Raw genomic sequence first — 25,520 nt, 5'->3', positions numbered from 1 at the left:
AGAAGGAACATGTATCAAGTCCTGCACCTCTTATAGTTAACTATGGTGCAGGCAGTGCTTCACTTGCTGCAAATTATTACCAGCCGGTAAATAAATGATTGCAGCCATCTATCGTTAGCAACCTGCTGGGAGAAAACAGTAAACATCCTCTGTAACACAGCCGCTTGTGATGAGTACCTTACTATCTTTTCAAGTTACAGAGAAATGAAATAAATTTGCAAAATAGTAAGGCACATATACCACAAGAAGGAAAATGTACCAAGTCCTGCACCTCTTATAGTTAACTATGGTGCTGGCAGTGCTTCACTTGCTGCAAATTATTACTATCAGGTAGATAAATGATAGCAGCCATCGATCGAAATTAACCTGCTGGGAGAAAACAGAAAATATGCTCTGTTAAGAAGCCGCTTGTGATGAGTACGTTACTTACTTTTCAAGTTATAGAGAAATGTTATAAATTTGCAAAATAATAAGGCATACTTACCAAAAGAAGGAAGATGTATCAAGTCCTGCACCTCTCATAGTTAACTATGGTGCAGGCAGTGCTTCACTTGCTGCAAATTATTACTATCAGGGAGATAAATGATAACAGCCATCGATCGAAAGCAACCTGCTGGGAGAAAACTGAAAATATGCTCTGTTATGTAGCCGCTTGTGATGAGTACGTTACTTACATTTCAAGTTATAGAGAAATGTTATAAATTTGCAAAATAATAAGGCATACTTACCAAAAGAAGGAAGATGTGTCAAGTCCTAGACCTCTAATAGTTAACTATGGTGCAGGCAGTGCTTCACTTGCTGCAAATTATTACCAGCCGGTAGATAAATGATAGCTGCCATCGATCGAAAGCAACCTGCTGGGAGAAAACAGAATATATGCCCTGTTATGTAGCCGCTTGTGATGAGTACGTTACTTACTTTTCAAGTTATAGAGAAATGTTATAAATTTGCAAAATAATAAGGCATACTTACCAAAAGAAGGAAGGTGTATCAAGTCCTGCACCTCTTATAGTTAACTATGGTGCCGGCAGTGGTGCACTTGCTGCAAATTATTACCAGCCGGTAGATAAATGATTGCAGCCATCGATCAAAAGCAACCTCCTGGGAGAAAACAGAAAATTTGCCCTGTTATGTAGCCGCTTGTGATGAGTACGTTACTTATTTTTTTAGTTATAGAGAAATGTTATAAATATGCAAAATAATAAGGCATACTTACCAAAAGAAGGAAGATGTATCAAGTCCTGCACCTCTTATAGTTAACTATGGTACAGGCAGTGCTTCACTTACTGCAAATTATTACCAGCCGGTAGATAAATGATAGCAGCCATCGATCGAAAGCAACCCTTCTGGGAGAAAATAGAAAATATGCTCTGTTATGTAGCCGCTTGTGATGAGTACGTTACTTACTTTTCAAGTTATAGAGAAATGTTATAAATTTGCAAAATAATAAGGCATACTACCCAAAAGAAGGGAGATGTATCAAGTCCTGCACTTCTTTTAGTTAACTATGGTGCATGCATGGCTTCACTTGCTGCAAATTATTACCAGCCGGTAGATAAATGATAGCAGCCATCGATCGAAAGCAACCTGCTGGGAGAAAACAGAAAATATGCTCTTTTATGTAGCCGCTTGTGATGAGTACGTTACTTACTTTTCAAGTTATAGAGAATGGTTATAAATTTGCAAATCAATAAGGCATACTTACCAAAAGAAGGAAGATGTATCAAGTCCTGCACCTCTCGTAGTTAACTACGGTGCAGGCAGTGCTTCACTTGCTGCAAATTAATACCAGCCGGTAGATAAATGATAGCAGCCATCGATCGATAGTATCCTGCTGGGAGAAAACAGAAAATATGCTCAGTTATGTAGCCACTTGTGATGAATATTTTACTTACGTTTCAAGTTAAAGAGAAATGATATAAATTTGCTAAATAATAAGGCATAATTACCAAAAGAAGGAAGATGTATCAAGTCCTGCACCTCTTATAGTTAACTATGGTGCAGGCAGTGCTTCACTTGCTGCAAATTATTACCAGCCGGTTGATAAAAGTTTGCAGCCATCAATCGAAAGCAACGTGCTGGGAGAAAACAGAACATATGCTCTGTTATGTAGCCGCTTGTGATGAGTTCACTACTTACTTTACAAGTTATAGAGAAATGTTATAAATTTGCAAAATAATAAGGCATACTTACCAAAAGAAGGAAGATGTATCAAGTCCTGCACCTCTTATAGTTAACTATGGTGCAGTCAGTGCTTCACTTGCTGCAAATTATTACCAGCAGGTAGATAAATGATTGCAGCCATCGATCGAAAGCAACCTGCTGGGAGAAAACAGAAAATATGCCCTGTTATGTAACCGCTTGTGATGAGTACGTTACTTACTTTTCAAGTTATAGAGAAATGTTATAAATTTGCAAAATAATAAGGCATACTTACCAAAAGAAGGAAGATGTATCAAGTGCTACACCTCTTATAGTTACCTATGGTGCAGGGATTGCTTCACTTGCTGCAAATTATTACCAGCCGGTAGATAAATGATTGCAGCCATCGATCGAAAGCAACCTGCTGGGAGAAAACAGAAAATATCCTCTGTTATGAAGCCGCTTGTGATGAGTACTTTAGTTACTTTTCAAGTTATAGAGAAATGTTATAAATTTGCAAAATAATAATGCATACTAACCAAAAGAAGGGAGATGTATCAAGTCCTGCACTTCTTTTAGTTAACTATGGTGCACGCATGGCTTCACTTGCTGCAAATTATTACCAGCCGGTAGATAAATGATAGCAGCCATCGATCGAAAGCAACCTGCTGGGAGAAAACAGAAAATATGCCCTGTTATGTAGCCGCTTATGATGACTATGTTACTTACTATTCAAGTTATAGAGAAGTGTTATGAATTTGCAAAATAATAAGGCATACTTAACACAAGAAGGAAGATGTATCAAGTCCTGCACCTCTTTTAGTTAACTATGGTGCAGGCAGTGCTTCACTTGCTGCAAATTATTACCAGCCGGTAGATAAATGATAGCAGCCATCGATCGAAAGTATCCTGCTGGGAGAAAACAGAAAATATGCTCTGTTATGTAGCCACTTGTGTTGAATATTTTACTTACTTTTCAAGTTAAAGAGAAATGTTATAAATTTGCAAAATAATAAGGCATACTTACCAAACGAAGGGAGATGTATCAAGTCCTGCACCTCTTATAGTTAACTATGGTGCAGGCAGTGCTTCACTTGCTGCAAATTATTACCAGCCGGCTGATAAATGTTTGCAGCCATCGATCAAAAGCAACGTGCTGGGAGAAAACAGAAAATATGCTCTGTTATGTAGCCGCTTGTGATGAGTACATTACTTACTTTACAAGTTATAGAGAAATGTTATAAATTTGCAAAATAATAAGGCATACTTACCAAAAGAAGGAAGATGTATCAAGTCCTGCACCTCTTATAGTTAACTATGGTGCAGTCAGTGCTTCACTTGCTGCAAATTATTACCAGCAGGTAGATAAATGATTGCAGCCATCGATCGAAAGCAACCTGCTGGGAGAAAACAGAAAATATGCCCTGTTAGGTAACCGCTTGTGATGAGTACGTTACTTACTTTTCAAGTTATAGAGAAATGTTATAAATTTGCAAAATAATAAGGCATACTTACCAAAAGAAGGAAGATGTATCAAGTCCTACACCTCTTATAGTTACCTATGGTGCAGGGAGTCATTCACTTGCTGCAAATTATTACCAGCCGGTAGATAAATGTTAGCAGCCATCGATCGAAAGCAACCTGCTGGGAGGAAACAGAAAATATGCCCTGTTATGTAGCTGCTTGTGATGAGTACGTTAGTTACTTTTCAAGTAATAGAGAAATGTTATAAATTTGCAAAATAATAAGGCATACTTACCAAAAGAAGGAAGATGTGTCAAGTCCTACACCTCTTATAGTTAACTATGGTGCAGGCAGTGCTTCACTTGCTGCAAATAATTACCAGCCAGTACATAAATGATACCAGCCATCGATCGAAAGCAACCTGCTGGGAGAAAACAGAATATATGCCCTGTTATGTAGCCGCTTGTGATGAGTACGTTACTTACTTTTCAAGTTATAGAGAAATGCTATAAATTTGCAAAATAATAAGGCATACTTACCAGAAGAAGGAAGTTGTATCAAGTCCTGCACCTCTTATAGTTAACTATGGTGCCGGCAGTGGTTGCACTTGCTGCAAATTATTACCAGCCGGTAGATAAATGATTGCAGCCATCGATCAAAATCCATCTCCTGGGAGAAAAACGAAAATTTGCCCTGTTATGTAGCCGCTTGTGATGAGTACGTTACTTACTTTTCAAGTTATAGAGATATGTTATAAATTTGCAAAATAATAAGGCATACTTACCAAAAGAAGGAAGATTTATCAAGTCCTGCACCTCTTATAGTTAACTATGGTGCAGGCAGTGCTTCACTTCCTGCAAATTATTACCAGCCGGTAGGTAAATGATAGCAGCCATCGATCGAAAGCAACCTGCTGGGAGAAAACAGAAAATATGCTCTGTTATGTAGCCGCTTGTGATGAGTACGTTACTTACTTTTCAAGTTATAGAGAAATGTTATAAATTTGGAAAATAATAAGGCATACTTACCAAAAGAAGGAAGGTGTATCAAGTCCTGCAACTCTTATATTTAACTATGGTGCAGGCAGTGCTCCACTTGCTGCAAATTATTACCAGCCGGTAGATAAATGATAGCAGCCATCGATCGAAAGCAACCTGCTGGGAGAAAATAAAAATTATGCTCTGTAATGTAGCCGCTTATGATGACTATGTTACTTACTTTTCAAGTTATAGATAAATGTTATAAATTTGCAAAATAATAAGGCATACTTACCACAAGAAGGAAGATGTATCAAGTCCTGCACCTCTTTTAGTTAACTATGGTGCAATCAGTGCTTCACTTGCTGCAAATTATTACCAGCCAGTAGATAAATGATAGCAGCCATCGATCGAAAGCAACCTGCTGGGAGATAACAGAAAATATGCTCTGTTATGTAGCCGCTTGTGATGAGTACGTTACATACTGTTCAAGTTATAGAGAAATGTTATAAGTTTGCAAAATAATAAGGCATACTTACCAAAAGAAGGAACATGTATCAAGTCCTGCACATATTATAGATAACTATGGTGCAGGCAGTGCTTCACTTGCTGCAAATTATTACCTGCTGGTAGATAAATGATTGCAGCCATCGATCGAAAGCAACCTGCTGGGAGAAAACAGAAAATATGCCCTGTTATGTAGCCACTTGTGATTAGTACGTTTTTTACTTCTCAAGTTATAGAGAAGTGTTATAAATTTGCAAAATAATAAGGCATACTTACCAAAAGAAGGAAGATGTATCAAGTCTTGCAACTCTTTTAGTTAACTATGGTGCAGGCAGTGCTTCACTTGCTGCAAATTATTACCAGCCGGTAGATAAATGATAGCAGCCATCGATCGAAATTAACCTGCTGGGAGAAAACAGAAAATATGCTGTGTTATGTAGCCGCTTGTGATGAGTACGTTACTTACTTTTCAAGTTATAGAGAAATGTTTTAAATTTGAAACATAATCAAGCATACTTACCAAAAGAAGGAAGATGTATCAAGTCCTGCACCTCTTATAGTTAACAATGGTGCAGGCATTACTTCACTTGCTGCAAATTATTACCAGCCGGTAGATAAATGATTGCAGCCATCGATCAAAAGCAACCTGCTGGGAGAAAAACGAAAATTTGCCCTGTTATGTAGCCGCTTGTGATGAGTACGTTACTTACTTTTCAAGTTATAGAGAAATGTTATAAATTTGCAAAATAATAAGGCATACTTACCAAAAGAAGAAAGATGTATCAAGTCCTGCTCCTCTTATAGTTAACTATGGTGCAGACAGTGCTTCACTTGCTGCAAATTATTACCAGCCGGTACATAAATGATAGCAGCCATCGATCGAAAGCAACCTGCTGGGAGAAAGCAGAATATATGCCCTGTTATGTAGCCGCTTGTGATGAGTACGTTACTTACTTTTCAAGTTATAGAGAAATGTTATAACTTTGCAAAATAATAATGCATACTTACCAAAAGAAGGCCCCCCCATGAACCATGGACCTTGCCGTTGGTGGGGAGGCTTGCGTGCCTCAGCGATACAGATGGCCGTACCGTAGGTGCAACCACAACGGAGGGGTATCTGTTGAGAGGCCAGACAAACATGTGGTTCCTGAAGAGGGGCAGCAGCCTTTTCAGTAGTTGCAGGGGCAACAGTCTGGATGATTGACTGATCTGGCCTTGTAACATTAACCAAAACGGCCTTGCTGTGCTGGTACTGCGAACGGCTGAAAGCAAGGGGAAACTACAGCCGTAATTTTTCCCGAGGACATGCAGCTCTACTGTATGATTAAATGATGATGGCGTCCTCTTGGGTAAAATATTCCGGAGGTAAAATAGTCCCCCATTCGGATCTCCGGGCGGGGACTACTCAAGAGGACGTCATTATCAGGAGAAAGAAAACTGGCGTTCTACGGATCGGAGCGTGGAATGTCAGATCACTTAATCGGGCAGGTAGGTTAGAAAATTTGAAAAGGGAAATGGATAGGTTAAAGTTAGATATAGTGGGAATTAGTGAAGTTCAGTGGCAGGAGGAACAAGACTTTTGGTCAGGTGATTACAGGGTTATAAATACAAAATCAAATAGGGGTAATGCAGGAGTAGGTTTAATAATGAATAAAAAAATAGGAGTGCGGGTTAGCTACTACAAACAGCATAGTGAACGCATTATTGTGGCCAAGATAGACACAAAGCCCATGCCTACTACAGTAGTACAAGTTTATATGCCAACTAGCTCTGCAGATGATGAAGAAATAGATGAAATGTATGACGAGATAAAAGAAATTATTCAGGTAGTGAAGGGAGACGAAAATTTAATAGTCATGGGTGACTGGAATTCGTCAGTAGGAAAAGGGAGAGAAGGAAACATAGTAGGTGAATATGGATTGGGGGGAAGGAATGAAAGAGGAAGCCGCCTTGTAGAATTTTGCACAGAGCATAACTTAATCATAGCTAACACTTGGTTCAAGAATCATGAAAGGAGGCTGTATACATGGAAGAAGCCAGGAGATACTGACAGGTTTCAGATAGATTATATAATGGTAAGACAGAGATTTAGGAACCAGGTTTTAAATTGTAAGACATTTCCTGGGGCAGATGTGGATTCTGACCACAATCTATTGGTTATGAACTGCAGATTGAAACTGAAGAAACTGCAAAAAGGTGGGAATTTAAGGAGATGGGACCTGGATAAACTGAAAGAACCAGAGGTTGTAGAGAGTTTCAGGGAGAGCATAAGGGGACAATTAACAGGAATGGGGGAAAGAAATACAGTAGAAGAAGAATGGGTAGCTCTGAGGGATGAAGTGGTGAAGGCAGCAGACGATCAAGTAGGTAAAAAGACGAGGGCTAATAGAAATCGTTGGGTAACAGAAGAAATATTGAATTTAATTGATGAAAGGAGAAAATATAAAAATGCAGTAAATGAAGCAGGCAAAAAGGAATACAAACGTCTCAAAAATGAAATCGACAGGAAGTGCAAAATGGCTAAGCAGGGATGGCTAGAGGACAAATGTAAGGATGTAGAGGCTTGTCTCACTAGGGGTAAGATAGATACTGCCTACAGGAAAATTAAAGAGACCTTTGGAGAGAAGAGAACCACTTGTATGAATAGCAAGAGCTCAGATGGCAACCCAGTTCTAAGCAAAGAAGGGAAGCCAGAAAGGTGGAAGGAGTATATAGAGGGTTTATACAAGGCAGATGTACTCGAGGACAATATTATGGAAATGGAAGAGGATGTAGATGAAGACGAAATGGGAGATAAGATACTGCGTGAAGAGTTTGACAGAGCACTGAAAGACCTGAGTCGAAACAAGGCCCCGGGAGTAGACAACATTCCACTAGAACTACTGATGGCCTCGGGAGAGCCAGTCATGACAAAACTCTACCATCTAGTGAGCACAATGTATGAGACAGGTGAAATACCCTCAGACTTCAAGAAGAATATAATAATTCCAATCCCAAAGAAAGCAGGTGTTGACAGATGTGAAAATTACCGAACTATCAGTTTAATAAGTCACAGCTGCAAAATACTAACGCGAATTCTTTACAGACGAATGGAAAAACTGGTAGAAGCCGACCTCGGGGAAGATCAGTTTGGATTCCGTAGAAATGTTGGAACACGTGAGGCAATACTGACCTTACGACTTATCTTGGAAGAAAGATTAAGAAAAGGCAAACCTACGTTTCTAGCATTTGTAGACTTAGAGAAAGCTTTTGACAATGTTGACTGGAATACTCTCTTTCAAATTCTGAAGGTGGCAGGGGTAAAATACAGGGAGCGAAAGGCTATTTACAATTTGTACAGAAACCAGATGGCAGTTATAAGAGTCGAGGGGCATGAAAGGGAAGCAGTGGTTGGGAAAGGAGTGAGACAGGGTTGTAGCCTCTCCCCGATGTTATTCAATCTGTATATTGAGCAAGCAGTAAAGGAAACAAAAGAAAAGTTCGGAGTAGGTATTAAAATTCATGGAGAAGAAGTAAAAACTTTGAGGTTCGCCGATGACATTGTAATTCTGTCAGAGACAGCAAAGGACTTGGAAGAGCAGTTGAACGGAATGGACAATGTCTTGAAAGGAGGATATAAGATGAACATCAACAAAAGCAAAACGAGGATAATGTAATGTAGTCAAATTAAGTCGGGTGATGCTGAGGGAATTAGATTAGGAAATGAGACACTTAAAGTAGTAAAGGAGTTTTGCTATTTAGGGAGTAAAATAACCGATGATGGTCGAAGTAGAGAGGATATAAAATGTAGACTGGCAATGGCAAGGAAAGCGTTTCTCAAGAAGAGAAATTTGTTAACATCGAGTATAGATTTAGGTGTCAGGAAGTCGTTTCTAAAAGTATTTGTATGGAGTGTAGCCATGTATGGAAGTGAGACATGGACGATAACTAGTTTGGACAAGAAGAGAATAGAAGCTTTCGAAATGTGGTGCTACAGAAGAATGCTGAAGATAAGGTGGGTAGATCACGTAACTAATGAGGAGGTATTGAATAGGATTGGGGAGAAGAGAAGTTTGTGGCACAACTTGACTAAAAGAAGGGATCGGTTGGTAGGACATGTTTTGAGGCATCAAGGGATCACAAATTTAGCATTGGAGGGCAGCGTGGAGGGTAAAAATCGTAGAGGGAGACCAAGAGATCAATACACTAAGCAGATTCAGAAGGATGTAGGTTGCAGTAGGTACTGGGAGATGAAGAAGCTTGCACAGGATAGAGTAGCATGGAGAGCTGCATCAAACCAGTCTCAGGACTGAAGACCACAACAACACCAAAAGAAGGAAGGTGTATCAAGTCCTGCACCTCTTATAGTTAACTATGGTGCCGGCAGTGCTGCACTTGCTGCAAATTATTACCAGACGGTAGATAAATGATTGCAGCCATCGATCAAAAGCAACCTCCTGGGAGAAAAACGAAAATTTGCCCTGTTATGTAGCCGCTTGTAATGAGTACGTTACTTACTTTTCAAGTTATAGAGAAATGTTATAAATTTGCAAAATAATAAGGCATACTTACCAAAAGAAGGAAGATGTATCAAGTCCTGCACCTCTTATAGTTAACTATGGTGCAGGCAGTGCTTCACTTCCTGCAAATTATTACCAGCCGGTAGATAAATGATAGCAGCCATCGATAGAAAGCGACCTGCTGGGAGAAAACAGAAAATATGCTCTGTTATGTAGCCACTTGTGATGAGTACGTTACTTACTTTTCAAGTTATAGAGAAATGTTATAAATTTGCAAAACAATAAAGCATACTTACCAAAAGAAGGAAGGTGTATCAAGTCCAGCAACTCTTATAGTTAACTATGGTGCAAGCAGTGCTCCACTTGCTGCAAATTATTACCAGCCGGTAGATAAATGATAGCAGCCATCGATCGAAAGCAACCTGCTGGGAGAAAATAGAAATTATGCTCTGTTATGTAGCCGCTTATGATGACTATGTTACTTACTTTTCAAGTTATAGATAAATGTTATAAATTTGCAAAATAATAAGGCATACTTACCACAAGAAGGAAGATGTATCAAGTCCTGCACCTCTTTTAGTTAACTATGGTGCAGGCAGTGCTTCACTTGCTGCAAATTATTACCAGCCAGTAGATAAATGATAGCAGCCATCAATCGAAAGCAACCTGCTGGGAGATAACAGAAAATATGCTCTGTTATGTATCCGCTTGTGATGAGTACGTTACATACTGTTCAAGTTATAGAGAAATGTTATAAATTTGCAAAATAATAAGGCATACTTACCAAAAGAAGGAACATGTATCAAGTCCTGCACATATTATAGATAACTATGGTGCAGGCAGCGCTTCACTTGCTGCAAATTATTACCTGCCGGTAGATAAATTATTGCAGCCATCGATCGAAAGCAACCTGCTGGGAGAAAACAGAAAATATGCCCTGTTATGTAGCCACTTGTGGTTAGTACGTTTTTTACTTCTCAAGTTATAGAGAAATGTTATAAATTTGCAAAATAATAAGGCATACTTACCAAAAGAAGGAAGATGTATCAAGTCCTGCAACTCTTTTAGTTAACTATGGTGCAGGCAGTGCTTCACTTGCTGCAAATTATTACCAGCCGGTAGATAAATGATAGCAGCCATCGATCGAAATTAACCTGCTGGGAGAAAACAGAAAATATGCTGTGTTATGTAGCCGCTTGTGATGAGTATGTTACTTACTTTTCAAGTTATAGAGAAATGTTTTAAATTTGAAACATAATCAAGCATACTTATCAAAAGAAGGAAGATGTATCAAGTCCTGTACCTCTTGTAGTTAACTATGGTGCAGGCAGTGCTTCACTTGCTGCAAATTGTTACTAGCCGGAAGATAAATGATTGCAGCCATCAATCAAAAGCAACCTGCTGGGAGAATACAGAAAATATGCCCTGTTATGTAGCCGCTTGTGATGAGTACATTACTTACCTTTCAAGTTAAAGAGAAATGTTATAAATTTGCAAAATAATAAGGCATACTTACCAAAACAACGAAGATGTATCGAGTCCTGCACCTCTTATAGTTATCTATGGTGCAGGCAGTGCTTCACTTGCTGCAAATTATTACCAGCCGGTAGATAAATGATTGCAGCCATCGATCGAAAGCAACCTGGAGGGAGAAAACAGAAAACATGCTCTGTTATGTAGCCGCTTGTGATGAGTACGGTACTTACTTTTCAAATTATAGAGAAATGTTATAAATTTGCAAAATAATAAGGCATACTAACCAAAAGGAGGAAGATGTATCAAGTCCTGCACCTCTTATAGTTAACTATGGTGCAGGCAGTGCTTCACTTGCTGCAAATTATTACCAGCCGGTAGATAAATGATTGCAGCCATCGATCGAAAGCAACCTGGAGGGAGAAAACAGAAAATATGCTCTGTTATGTAGCCGCTTCTGATGAGTACGTTACTTACTTTTCAAATTATAGAGAAATGTTATAAATTTGCAAAATAATAAGGAATACTTACCAAAAGAAGGAAGATGTATCAAGTCCTGCACCTCTTATAGTTAACTATGATGCAATCAGTGCTTCACTGGCTGCAAATTATTACCAGCCGGTACATAAATGTTAGCAGCCATTGATCGAAAGCAACCTGCTGGGAAAAAACAGAAAATATGCTCTGTTATGTAGCCGCTTGTGATGAGTACCTTACTTACTTTTCAAGTTATAGAGAAATGTTATAAATTTGCAAAATAATAAGGCATACTTACAAAAAAGAAGGAAGATGTATCAAGTCCTGCACATATTATAGATAACTATGGTGTAGGCAGTGCTTCACTTGCTGTAAATTATTACCTGCCGGTAGATAAATGATTGCAGCCATCGATCGAAAGCAACCTGCTGGGAGAAAACAGAAAATATGCCCTGTTATGTAGCCACTTGTGATTAGTACGTTTGTTACTTCTCAAGTTATAGAGAAATGTTATAAATTTGCAAAATAATAAGGCATACTTACCAAAAGAGGGAAGATGTATCAAGACCTGCAACTCTTTTTGTTAACTATGGTGCAGGCAGTGCTTAACTTGCCGCAAATTATTACCAGCCGGTAGATAGATGATAGCAGCCATCGATCGAAAATAACCTGCTGGGAGAAAACAGAAAATCTGCTCTGTTATGTAGCCGCTTGTGATGAGTACGTCAGTTACTTTTCAAGTTAAAGAGAAATGTTATACATTTGCAAAATAATAAGGCATACTAACCAAAAGAAGGAAGATGTATCTAGTCCTGCACCTCTTATAGTTAGCTATGGTGCAGGCAGTGCTTCACTTGCTGCAAATTATTACCAGCCGGTAGACAAATGATTGCAGCCATCGATCGAAAGCAACCTGGAGGGAGAAAACAGAAAACATGTTCCGTTATGTAGCCGCTTGTGATGAGTTCATTAGTTACTTTTCAAGTTATAGAAAAACATTATAAATTTGCAAAATAATAAGGCATACTTACCTAAAGAAGAAAGATGTATCAAGTCCTGCTCCTCTTATAGTTAACTATGGTGCAGGCAGTGCTTCACTTGCTGCAAATTATTACCAGCCGGTAGATAAATGATAGCAGCCATCGATCGAAAGCAACCTGCTGGGAGAAAAAAGAAAATATGCCCTGTTATGAAGACACTTATGATGAGTACGTTTCTTACTTCTCAAGTTATAGAGAAATGTTATAAATTTGAAATATAATCAAGCATACATACCAAAAGAAGGAAGATGTATCAACTCCTGCACCTCTTATAGTTAACTATGGTGCAGGCAGTGCTTCACTTAGTGCAAATTATTAAAAGCCGGTAGATAAATGATAGCAGCCATCGATCGAAAGCAACTTCCTGGGAGAAAACAGAAAATATACTCTGTTATGTAGCCGCTTGTGATGAGTACGTTACTTACTTTTCCAGTTACAGAGACAGGTTATAAATTTGCAAATCAATAAGCCATATTTACCAAAAGAAGGAAGATGTATCAAGTCCTGCACCTCTTATAGTTAACAATGGTGCAGGCATTACTTCACTTCCTGAAAATTATTACCAGCCGGTAGATAAATGATAGCAGCCATCGATCGAAAGCAACCTCCTGGGAGAAAACAGAAAATATGCTCTGATATGTAGCCGCTTGTGATGAGTACTTTAGTTACTTTTCAAGTTATAGAGAATCATTATAAATTTGCAAAATAATAAGGCCAACTTCCCAAAAGAAGGAAGATGTATCAAGTCCTGCACCTCTTATAGTTAACTATGGTGCAGGCAGTGCTTCACTTGCTACAAATTATTACCAGCTGGTAGATAAATGATTGCAGCCATCGATCAAAAGCAACCTGCTGGGAGAAAACAGAAAACATGCTGTGCTATGTAGCCGCTTGTGATGAGTACGTTACTTACTTTTCAAGTTATAGAGAATAGTTATAAATTTGCAAAATAATAAGGCATACTTAACAAAAGAAGAAAGATGTATCAAGTCCTGCTCCTCTTATAGTTAACTATGGTGCAGGCAGTGCTTCACTTGCTGCAAATTATTACCAGCCGGTAGATAAATGATAGCAGCCATCGATCGAAAGCAACCTCCTGGGAGAAAACAGAAAATATGCTCTGATATGTAGCCGCTTGTGATGAGTACTTTAGTTACTTTTCAAGTTATAGAGAAACATTATAAATTTGCAAAATAATAAGGCCTACTTCCCAAAAGAAGGAAGATGTATCAAGTCTTGCACCTCTTATAGTTAACTATGGTGCAGGCAGTGCTTCTCTTGCTGCAAATAATTATCAGCCGGTAGATAAATGATAGCAGCCATCGATCGAAATCAACCTGCTGGTAGAAAACAGAAAATATGCTCTGCTATGTAGCCGCTTGTGATGAGTACGTTACTTACTTTTCAAGTTATAGAGAAATGTTATAAATTTGCAAAGTCATAAGGCATACTTACCAAAAGAAGGAAGATGTATCAAGTCTTGCACCTCTTATAGTTAACTATGGTGCAGGCAGTGCTTCACTTGCTGCAAATTATTACCAGCCGGTAGATAAATGATTGCAGCCATCGATCGAAAGCAACCTGCTGGGAGAAAACAGAAAATTTGCCCTGTTATGAAGCCGCTTATGATGAGTACGTTTCTTACTTCTCAAGTTATAGAGAAATGTTATAAATTTGAAATATAATCAAGCATACATACCAAAAGAAGGAAGATGTATCAACTCCTGCACCTCTTATAGTTAACTATGGTGCAGGCAGTGCTTCACTTAGTGCAAATTATTAAAAGCCGGTAGATAAATGATAGCAGCCATAGATCAAAAGCAACTTCCTGGGAGAAAACAGAAAACATTCTCTGTTATGTAGCTGCTTGTGATGAGTACGTTACTTTCTTTTCAAGTTACAGAGAAAAGTTATAATTTGCAAAATAATAAGGCATACTTACCACAAGAAGGAAGATGAATCAAGTCCTGCATCTCTTTTAGTTAAATATGGTGCAGGCAGTGATCCACTTGCTGCAAATTAATACCAGCCGGTAGATAAATGATAGCAGCCATCGATCGAAAGCAACCTCCTGGGAGAAAACAGAAAATATGCTCTGATATGTAGCCGCTTGTGATGAGTACTTTATTTACAATTCAAGTTATAGAGAAACATTATAAATTTGCAAAATAATAAGGCCTACTTCCCAAAAGAAGGAAGATGTATCAAGTCCTGCACCTCTTATAGTTAACAATGGTGCAGGCAGTGCTTCACTTGCTACAAATTATTACCAGCTGGTACATAAATGATAGCAGCCATCGATCAAAAGCAACCTCCTGGGAGAAAACAGAAAATATGCTCTGTTATGTAGCGGCTTCTGATGAGTACGTTAGTTACTTTTCAAATTATAGAGAAATGTTATAAATTTGCAAAGTCATAAGGCATACTTACCAAAAGAAGGAAGATGTATCAAGTCTTGCACCTCTTATAGTTAACTATGGTGCAGGCAGTGCTTCACTTGCTGCAAATTATTACCAGCCGGTAGATAAATGATGGCATCCATCGATCGAAAGCAACCTGTTGGGAGAAAACAGAAAATATGCTCGGTTATGTGGCCGCTTGTGATGAGTACGTTACTTACTTTTCAAGTTATAGAGAAATGTTATAAATTTGCAAAGTCATAAGGCATACTTACCAAAAGAAGGAAGATGTATCAAGTCTTGCACCTCTTATAGTTAACTATGGTGCAGGCAGTGCTTCACTTGCTACAAATTATTACCAGCTGGTACATAAATGATAGCAGCCATCGATCGAATGCAACCTCCTGGGAGAAAACAGAAAATATGCTCTGTTATGTAGCGGCTTCTGATGAGTACGTTAGTTACTTTTCAAATTATAGAGAAATGTTATAAATTTGCAAAATAATAAGGCATACTTACCAAAAGAAGGAAGATGTATCAAGTCCTACACCTCTTATAGTTAACTATGGTGCAGGCAGTGCATCACTTGCTGCAATTTATTACCAGCCGGTATATAAATGATAGCAGCCATCGATCGAAAGCAACCTGTTGGGAGAAAACAGAAAATATGCTCGGTTATGTGGCCGCTTGTGATGAGTACGTTACTTACTTTTCAAGTTATAGAGAAATGTTATAAATTTGCAAAGTCATAAGGCATACTTACCAAAAGAAGGAAGATGTATCAAGTCTTGCACCTCTTATAGTTAACTATGGTGCAGGCAGTGCTTCACTTGCTGCAAATTATTACCAGCCGGTAGATAAATGATTGCAGCCATCGATTGAAATCAACCTGGTGGGAGAAAACAGAAAACATTCTCTGTTATGTAGCTGCTTGTGATGAGTACGTTACTTTCTTTTCAAGTTACAGAGAAAAGTTATAATTTGCAAAATAATAAGGCATACTTACCACAAGAAGGAAGATGAATCAAGTCCTGCACCTCTTTTAGTTAACTATGGTGCAGGCAGTGCTTCACTTGCTGCAAATTATTACCAGCCGGTAGATAAATGATAGCAGCCATCGATCGAAAGCAACCTGCTGGGAGAAAACAGAAAATATGCTGTGTTATGTAGCCGCGTGTGATGAGTAAGTTACTTACTTTTCCAGTTATAGAGACAGGTTATAAATTTGCAAATCAATAAGCCATATTTACCAAAAGAAGGAAGATGTATCAAGTCCTGCACCTCCTATAGTTAACAATGGTGCAGGCATTACTTCACTTCCTGAAAATTATTACCAGCCGGTAGATAAATGATTGCAGCCATCGATCAAAAGCAACCTGCTGGGAGAAAACAGAAAACATGCTGTGCTATGTAGCCGCTTGTGATGAGTACGTTACTTACTTTTCAAGTTATAGAGAATAGTTATAAATTTGCAAAATAATAAGGCATACTTAACAAAAGAAGAAAGATGTATCAAGTCCTGCTCCTCTTATAGTTAACTATGGTGCAGGCAGTGCTTCACTTGCTGCAAATTATTACCAGCCGGTAGATAAATGATAGCAGCCATCGATCGAAAGCAACCTCCTGGGAGAAAACAGAAAATATGCTCTGATATGTAGCCGCTTGTGATGAGTACTTTAGTTACTTTTCAAGTTATAGAGAAACATTATAAATTTGCAAAATAATAAGGCCTACTTCCCAAAAGAAGGAAGATGTATCAAGGCCTGCACCTCTTATTGTTAACTATGGTGCAGGCAGTGCTTCACTTGCTACAAATTATTACCAGCTGGTACATAAATGATAGCAGCCATCGATCGAAAGCAACCTGTTGGGAGAAAACAGAAAATATGCTCTGTTATGTAGCGGCTTCTGATGAGTACGTTTCTTACTTTTCAAGTTATAGAGAAATGTTATAAATTTGCAAAATAATAAGGCCAACTTCCCAAAAGAAGGAAGATGTATCAAGTCCTGCACCTCTTATAGTTAACTGTGGTGCAGGCAGTGCTTCACTTGCTGCAAATTATTACCAGCCGGTAGATAAATGATAGCAGCCATCGATAGAAAGCAACCTGTTGGGAGAAAACAGAAAATATGCTCTGTTATGTAGCCGCTTGAGATGAGTACGTTACTTACTTTTCAAGTTATAGAGAAATGTTATAAATTTGCAAAATAATAAGACATACTTACCAAAAGAAGGAAGATGTATCAAGTCTTGCACCTCTTATAATTAACTATGGTGCAGGCAGTGCTTCTCTTGCTGCAAATAATTATCAGCCGGTAGATAAATGATAGCAGCCATCGATCGAAATCAACCTGCTGGTAGAAAACAGAAAATATGCTCTGCTATGTAGCCGCTTGTGATGAGTACGTTACTTACTTTTCAAGTTATAGAGAAATGTTATAATTTTGCAAAGTCATAAGGCATACTTACCAAAAGAAGGAAGATGTATCAAGTCTTGCACCTCTTATAGTTAACTATGGTGCAGGCAGTGCTTCACTTGCTGCAAATTATTACCAGCCGGTAGATAAATGATAGCAGCCATCGATCGAAACCAACTTCCTGGGAGAAACCGAAAACATTCTCTGTTATGTAGCTGCTTGTGATGAGTACGTTACTTTCTTTTCAAGTTACAGAGAAAAGTTATAATTTGCAAAATAATAAGGCATACTTACCACAAGAAGGAAGATGAATCAAGTCCTGCACCTCTTTTAGTTAAATATGGTGCAGGCAGTGATCCACTTGCTGCAAATTAATACCAGCCGGTAGATAAATGGTAGCAGCCATCGATCGAAAGCAACCTGCTGGGAGAAAACAGAAAATATGCTGTGTTATGTAGCCGCGTGTGATGAGTACGTTACTTACTTTTCCAGTTATAGAGACAGGTTATAAATTTGCAATCAGTAAGCCATATTTACCAAAAGAAGGAAGATGTATCAAGTCCTGCACCTCTTATAGTTAACTACGGTGCAGGCAGTGATCCACTTGCTGCAAATTAATACCAGCCGGTAGATAAATGATAGCAGCCATCGATCGAAAGTATCCTGCTGGGAAAAAACAGAAAATATGCTCTGTTATGTAGCCACTTGTGATGAATATTTTACTTACTTTTCAAGTTATAGAGAAATGTTATAAATTTGCAAAATAATAAGGCATACTTACCAAAAGAAGGAAGATGTATCAAGTCCTGCACCTCTTATAGTTAACTATGGTGCAGGCAGTGCTTCACTTGCTGCAAATTATTACCAGCCGGTAGATAAATGATTGCAGCCATCGATCGAAAGCAACCTGGAGGGAGAAAACAGAAAACATGCTCTGTTATGTAGCCGCTTCTGATGAGTACGTTACTTACTTTTCAAATTATAGAGAAATGTTATAAATTTGCAAAATAATAAGGCATACTTACCAAAAGAAGGAAGATGTATCAAGTCCTGCACCTCTTATAGTTAACTATGGAGCAGGCAGTGCATCACTTGCTGCAATTTATTACCAGCCGGTAGATAAATGATAGCAGCCATCGATTGAAAGCAAACTGTTGGGAGAAAACAGAAAATATGCTCGGTTATATGGCCGCTTGTGATGAGTACGTTACTTACTTTTCAAGTTATAGAGAAATGTTATAAATTTGCAAAATAATAAGGCATACTTACCAAAACAAGGACGATGTATCAAGTCCTGCACCTCTTATACTTAACTACGGTGCAGGCAGTGCTTCACTTGCTGCAAATTATTACCAGTCGGTAGATAAATGATAGCAGCCATCGATCGAAAGCAACCTCCTGGGAGAAAACAGAAAATATATTCTGTTATGTAGCCGCTTGTGATGAGTACGTTACTTACTTTTCAATTTATAGAGAAATGTTATAAATTTGCAAAATAATAAGGCATACTTACCAAAAGAAGGAAGATGTATCAAGTCCTGCAGCTCTTATAGTTAACTATGGTGCAGGCAGTGCTTCACTTGCTGCAAATTATTACCAGCCGGTAGATAAATGATAGCAGCCATCGATCGAAAGCAACCTGCTGGGAGAAAATGGAAAATATGCTCTGTTATGTAGCCGCTTGTGATGAGTAGTTTAAATACTTTTCAAGTTATAGATTAATGTTATGAATTTGCAAAATAATAAGGCATACTTACAAAAAGAAGGAAGATGTATCAAGTCCTGCACCTCTTATAGTTAACAATGGTGCAGGCATTACTTCACTTCCTGAAAATTATTACCAGCCGGTAGATAAATGATTGCAGCCATCGATCAAAAGCAACCTGCTGGGAGAAAACAGAAAACATGCTGTGCTATGTAGCCGCTTGTGATGAGTACGTTACTTACTTTTCAAGTTATAGAGAATAGTTATAAATTTGCAAAATAATAAGGCATACTTACCAAAAGAAGAAAGATGTATCAAGTCCTGCTCCTCTTATAGATAACTATGGTGCAGGCAGTGCTTCACTTGCTGCAAATTATTACCAGCCGGTAGATAAATGATAGCAGCCATCGATCGAAAGCAACCTCCTGGGAGAAAACAGAAAATATGCTCTGATATGTAGCCGCTTGTGATGAGTACTTTAGTTACTTTTCATGTGATAGAGAAACATTATAAATTTGCAAAATAATAAGGCCTACTTCCCAAAAGAAGGAAGATGTATCAAGTCCTGCACCTCTTACAGTTAACAATGGTGCAGGCAGTGCTTCTCTTGCTGCAAATAATTATCAGCCGGTAAATAAATGATAGCAGCCATCGATCGAAAGCAACCTGCTGGTAGAAAACAGAAAAAATGCTCTGCTGTGTAGCCGCTTGTGATGAGTACGTTACTTACTTTTCAAGTTATAGAGAAATGTTATAGATTTGCAAAGTCATAAGGCATACTTACCAAAAGAAGGAAGATGTATCAAGTCTTGCACCTCTTATAGATAACTATGGTGCAGGCAGTGCTTCACTTGCTGCAAATTATTACCAGCCGGTAGATAAATGAATGCAGCCATCGATTGAAATCAACCTGGTGGGAGAAAACAGAAAACATTCTCTCTTATGTAGCTGCTTGTGATGAGTACGTTACTTTCTTTTCAAGTTACAGAGAAAAGTTATAATTTGCAAAATAATTTACCACAAGAAGGAAGATGAATCAAGTCCTGCACCTCTTTTAGTTAACTATGGTGCAGGCAGTGCTTCACTTGCTGCAAATTATTACCAGCCGGTAGATAAATGAATGCAGCCATCGATCGAAAGCAACCTACTGGGAGAAAACAGAAAACATGCTCTGTTATGTAGCTGCTTCTGATAAGTACGTTACTTACTTTTCAAATTATAGAGAAATGTTATAAATTTGCAAAATAATAAGGCATACTTACCAAAAGAAGGAAGATGTATCAAGTCGTGCACCTCTTATAGTTAACTATGGTGCAGGCAGTGCTTCACTTGCTGCAAATTATTACCAGCCGGTAGATAAATGATAGCAGCCATCGATCGAAAGCAACCTGGTGGGAGAAAACAGAAAATATGCTCTGTTATGTAGCCGCTTGTGATGAGTACGTTACTCACTTTTCAAGTTATAGAGAAATGTTATAAATTTGCAAAATAATAAGGCATACTTACCAAAACAAGGACGATGTATCAAGTCCTGCACCTCTTATACTTAACTACGGTGCAGGCAGTGCTTCACTTGCTGCAAATTATTACCAGTCGGTAGATAAATGATAGCAGCCATCGATCGAAAGCAACCTCCTGGGAGAAAACAGAAAATATATTCTGTTATGTAGCCGCTTGTGATGAGTACGTTACTTACTTTTCAATTTATAGAGAAATGTTATAAATTTGCAAAATAATAAGGCATACTTACCAAAAGAAGGAAGATGTATCAAGTCCTGCAGCTCTTATAGTTAACTATGGTGCAGGCAGTGCTTCACTTGCTGCAAATTATTACCAGCCGGTAGATAAATGATAGCAGCCATCGATCGAAAGCAACCTGCTGGGAGAAAATGGAAAATATGCTCTGTTATGTAGCCGCTTGTGATGAGTAGTTTAAATACTTTTCAAGTTATAGATTAATGTTATGAATTTGCAAAATAATAAGGCATACTTACAAAAAGAAGGAAGATGTATCAAGTCCTGCACCTCTTATAGTTAACAATGGTGCAGGCAGTGCTTCACTTGCTACAAATTATTACCAGCTGGTACATAAATGATAGCAGCCATCGATCGAATGCAACCTCCTGGGAGAAAACAGAAAATATGCTCTGTTATGTAGCGGCTTCTGATGAGTACGTTAGTTACTTTTCAAATTATAGAGAAATGTTATAAATTTGCAAAATAATAAGGCATACTTACCAAAAGAAGGAAGATGTATCAAGTCCTGCACCTCTTATAGTTAACTATGGTGCAGGCAGTGCATCACTTGCTGCAATTTATTACCAGCCGGTATATAAATGATAGCAGCCATCGATCGAAAGCAACCTGTTGGGAGAAAACAGAAAATATGCTCGGTTATGTGGCCGCTTGTGATGAGTACGTTACTTACTTTTCAAGTTATAGAGAAATGTTATAAATTTGCAAAGTCATAAGGCATACTTACCAAAAGAAGGAAGATGTATCAAGTCTTGCACCTCTTATAGTTAACTATGGTGCAGGCAGTGCTTCACTTGCTGCAAATTATTACCAGCCGGTAGATAAATGAGGGCATCCATCGATCGAAAGCAACCTGCTGGGAGAAAAAAGAAAATATGCCCTGTTATGAAGCCGCTTATGATGAGTACGTTTCTTACTTCTCAAGTTATAGAGAAATGTTATAAATTTGAAATATAATCAAGCATACATATCAAAAGAAGGAAGATGTATCAACTCCTGCACCTCTTATAGTTAACTATGGTGCAGGCAGTGCTTCACTTAGTGCAAATTATTAAAAGCCGGTAGATAAATGATAGCAGCCATCGATCGAAAGCAACTTCCTGGGAGAAAACAGAAAATATGCTCTGTTATGTAGCCGCTTGTGATGAGTACGTTACTTACTTCTCAAGTTATAGAGACATGTTTAAATCTGCAAAATAATAAGGCGTACTTACCAAAAGTACCTGCAATTCTTATAGTTAACTATGGTGCAGGCAGTGCTTCACTTGCTGCAAATTATTACCAGCCGGTAGATAAATGATTGCAGCCATCGATTGAAATCAACCTGGTGGGAGAAAACAGAAAACATTCTCTGTTATGTAGCTGCTTGTGATGAGTACGTTACTTTCTTTTCAAGTTACAGAGAAAAGTTATAATTTGCAAAATAATAAGGCATACTTACCACAAGAAGGAAGATGAATCAAGTCCTGCACCTCTTTTAGTTAACTATGGTGCAGGCAGTGCTTCACTTGCTGCAAATTATTACCAGCCGGTAGATAAATGATAGCAGCCATCGATCGAAAGCAACCTGCTGGGAGAAAACAGAAAATATGCTGTGTTATGTAGCCGCGTGTGATGAGTAAGTTACTTACTTTTCCAGTTATAGAGACAGGTTATAAATTTGCAAATCAATAAGCCATATTTACCAAAAGAAGGAAGATGTATCAAGTCCTGCACCTCCTATAGTTAACAATGGTGCAGGCATTACTTCACTTCCTGAAAATTATTACCAGCCGGTAGATAAATGATTGCAGCCATCGATCAAAAGCAACCTGCTGGGAGAAAACAGAAAACATGCTGTGCTATGTAGCCGCTTGTGATGAGTACGTTACTTACTTTTCAAGTTATAGAGAATAGTTATAAATTTGCAAAATAATAAGGCATACTTAACAAAAGAAGAAAGATGTATCAAGTCCTGCTCCTCTTATAGTTAACTATGGTGCAGGCAGTGCTTCACTTGCTGCAAATTATTACCAGCCGGTAGATAAATGATAGCAGCCATCGATCGAAAGCAACCTCCTGGGAGAAAACAGAAAATATGCTCTGATATGTAGCCGCTTGTGATGAGTACTTTAGTTACTTTTCAAGTTATAGAGAAACATTATAAATTTGCAAAATAATAAGGCCTACTTCCCAAAAGAAGGAAGATGTATCAAGGCCTGCACCTCTTATAGTTAACTATGGTGCAGGCAGTGCTTCACTTGCTACAAATTATTACCAGCTGGTACATAAATGATAGCAGCCATCGATCGAAAGCAACCTGTTGGGAGAAAACAGAAAATATGCTCTGTTATGTAGCGGCTTCTGATGAGTACGTCAGTTACTTTTCAAGTTATAGAGAAATGTTATAAATTTGCAAAATAATAAGGCCAAGTTCCCAAAAGAAGGAAGATGTATCAAGTCCTGCACCTCTTATAGTTAACTGTGGTGCAGGCAGTGCTTCACTTGCTGCAAATTATTACCAGCCGGTAGATAAATGATAGCAGCCATCGATAGAAAGCAACCTGTTGGGAGAAAACAGAAAATATGCTCTGTTATGTAGCCGCTTGTGATGAGTACGTTACTTACTTTTCAAGTTATAGAGAAATGTTATAAATTTGCAAAATAATAAGGCATACTTACCAAAAGAAGGAAGATGTATCAAGTCTTGCACCTCTTATAATTAACTATGGTGCAGGCAGTGCTTCTCTTGCTGCAAATAATTATCAGCCGGTAGATAAATGATAGCAGCCATCGATCGAAATCAACCTGCTGGTAGAAAACAGAAAATATGCTCTGCTATGTAGCCGCTTGTGATGAGTACGTTACTTACTTTTCAAGTTATAGAGAAATGTTATAAATTTGCAAAGTCATAAGGCATACTTACCAAAAGAAGGAAGATGTATCAAGTCTTGCACCTCTTATAGTTAACTATGGTGCAGGCAGTGCTTCACTTGCTGCAAATTATTACCAGCCGGTAGATAAATGATAGCAGCCATCGATCGAAACCAACTTCCTGGGAGAAACCGAAAACATTCTCTGTTATGTAGCTGCTTGTGATGAGTACGTTACTTTCTTTTCAAGTTACAGAGAAAAGTTATAATTTGCAAAATAATAAGGCATACTTACCACAAGAAGGAAGATGAATCAAGTCCTGCACCTCTTTTAGTTAAATATGGTGCAGGCAGTGATCCACTTGCTGCAAATTAATACCAGCCGGTAGATAAATGGTAGCAGCCATCGATCGAAAGCAACCTGCTGGGAGAAAACAGAAAATATGCTGTGTTATGTAGCCGCGTGTGATGAGTACGTTACTTACTTTTCCAGTTATAGAGACAGGTTATAAATTTGCAAATCAGTAAGCCATATTTACCAAAAGAAGGAAGATGTATCAAGTCCTGCACCTCTTATAGTTAACTACGGTGCAGGCAGTGATCCACTTGCTGCAAATTAATACCAGCCGGTAGATAAATGATAGCAGCCATCGATCGAAAGTATCCTGCTGGGAAAAAACAGAAAATATGCTCTGTTATGTAGCCACTTGTGATGAATATTTTACTTACTTTCCAAGTTATAGAGAAATGTTATAAATTTGCAAAATAATAAGGCATACTTACCAAAAGAAGGAAGATGTATCAAGTCCTGCACCTCTTATAGTTAACTATGGTGCAGGCAGTGCTTCACTTGCTGCAAATTATTACCAGCCGGTAGATAAATGATTGCAGCCATCGATCGAAAGCAACCTGGAGGGAGAAAACAGAAAACATGCTCTGTTATGTAGCCGCTTCTGATGAGTACGTTACTTACTTTTCAAATTATAGAGAAATGTTATAAATTTGCAAAATAATAAGGCATACTTACCAAAAGAAGGAGGATGTATCAAGTCCTGCACCTCTTATAGTTAACTATGGAGCAGGCAGTGCATCACTTGCTGCAATTTATTACCAGCCGGTAGATAAATGATAGCAGCCATCGATTGAAAGCAAACTGTTGGGAGAAAACAGAAAATATGCTCGGTTATATGGCCGCTTGTGATGAGTACGTTACTTACTTTTCAAGTTATAGAGAAATGTTATAAATTTGCAAAATAATAAGGCATACTTACCAAAACAAGGACGATGTATCAAGTCCTGCACCTCTTATACTTAACTACGGTGCAGGCAGTGCTTCACTTGCTGCAAATTATTACCAGTCGGTAGATAAATGATAGCAGCCATCGATCGAAAGCAACCTCCTGGGAGAAAACAGAAAATATATTCTGTTATGTAGCCGCTTGTGATGAGTACGTTACTTACTTTTCAATTTATAGAGAAAAGTTATAAATTTGCAAAATAATAAGGCATACTTACCAAAAGAAGGAAGATGTATCAAGTCCTGCAGCTCTTATAGTTAACTATGGTGCAGGCAGTGCTTCACTTGCTGCAAATTATTACCAGCCGGTAGATAAATGATAGCAGCCATCGATCGAAAGCAACCTGCTGGGAGAAAATGGAAAATATGCACTGTTATGTAGCCGCTTGTGATGAGTAGTTTAAATACTTTTCAAGTTATAGATTAATGTTATGAATTTGCAAAATAATAAGGCATACTTACAAAAAGAAGGAAGATGTATCAAGTCCTGCACCTCTTATAGTTAACAATGGTGC

This window comes from Schistocerca nitens, chromosome 4 (assembly GCF_023898315.1).
Source record: "Schistocerca nitens isolate TAMUIC-IGC-003100 chromosome 4, iqSchNite1.1, whole genome shotgun sequence".
Lineage (NCBI taxonomy): Eukaryota > Metazoa > Arthropoda > Insecta > Orthoptera > Acrididae > Schistocerca > Schistocerca nitens.
The sequence above is the reverse complement of the archived record's forward strand: the minus strand, read 5'-3'. Positions refer to the sequence as shown.